Source organism: Hemibagrus wyckioides, linkage group LG13 (genome assembly GCF_019097595.1).
Source record: "Hemibagrus wyckioides isolate EC202008001 linkage group LG13, SWU_Hwy_1.0, whole genome shotgun sequence".
Taxonomy (NCBI): Eukaryota; Metazoa; Chordata; class Actinopteri; order Siluriformes; family Bagridae; genus Hemibagrus; species Hemibagrus wyckioides.
This window is the reverse complement of record NC_080722.1, coordinates 7,956,154-7,957,500: the sequence shown is the minus strand read 5'-3', so window position 1 is coordinate 7,957,500 and position 1,347 is coordinate 7,956,154.

Here is a 1,347-nt window from a genome sequence, read left to right as displayed (position 1 = left end):
CCATTAAGAATGCACATGCTCCCTCTCAGTCCTGTCAGTATGGTGTAATGTCAAAGCATTATCAGGTATTCATACAAACATATGGAATTTATGTATTAACACATGCCAGATTTCTTCTTGGACACAGACAGGGCAGAAACAGGGGTGAAGCTTTTCATAAAAAAAAAAAAAAAATCTACTGTGCTCGATCAGTGAAATAAGTCAGAAAGATTAACTCTGAACACTTGGAGCTTTTGTAGATTCGTAGCTTAAGATTGCCATCCTGTGGTCATAGAAGGAAGTGCAACTCCACCAAATGGGGGCTACTTTTTGTCTGATTTTTAACAGTGTTATATTTTAAGCAAAGCTTTGAAAAATTGATGTTCACGTTATTTTGTGTGTTTAGGAAGGATTTTAAACATGACTAAGATCAATAGTTATCTATCTCAATCATTCATGACTGCTGAAAATTTTTACAGGTAGTTAAATTTTACAGTAAGACAGTGCGCAATGTTTTATAAATTTGTATATTATTAATTTTAATAGTATAAGTAGAAATAATAATGAAATCATACATTTTTATTTAGTACGTTTAGTTGCTGTAGCTTTTAGTGTTGTTCCGAAATCTGTTTGTTCGTTGTTGTTGTTGTTGTTTTTTAACTGGAATTTCCAAGTTTTTCCAAAATGCATTAGAAAATCATCTTTATTTTGAGTAGCGTAGCTCTATATTGTCTTAAATCTTTTTTGAATGAATATTCCCAAGGGCTATAATGATATATGAGACAAAATTAAAGAGCATATATGACAACATCGAAATCACATCAAACATCTACAAATAAGTTACTTTCCAGTGAAGTATGTTTGTATGTTTTTGTTGTTTGTTTTGTTTTATGATCATCATCTTCACTAAACCCTCCCTTAATAATTTCCGCGCTATTTCCTAACAAAGTACTAATCCGGGTAAAAGGTGATAATGTTCGGTGTGTTTGCTCAAGACTAGTTATTTACACTTGCTAAGCTACTATTTTTAAGCACTGCTTTTTCTAAGGATTGATGCTGGAATACTCTCAGGAGGACAGACAGGTGTCTATAGTCCAATGTAGGGCAGAGTAAAAGCTGTTCAGATAAAATCTAACCTGTCTGCTTGTAGCAGAAAAGAGAGAGTCTAAAGATCACCTGCCTGCCTTTTTCAAGTTAAAAAGTCTAAAATGAAAGCCACAGCAGACCTGTTTAAATTAGCCTTTCCCCCCTGGTGCCTTTAAATCAAATAAAACACAACAGTCTGAGTCCAAACAAGTTAAAAGAACGTCCTTGCGGGTTTTATCCACTAAAGCAATAGTAACTAGAGCAACCTTCTCAAAGGCTAAA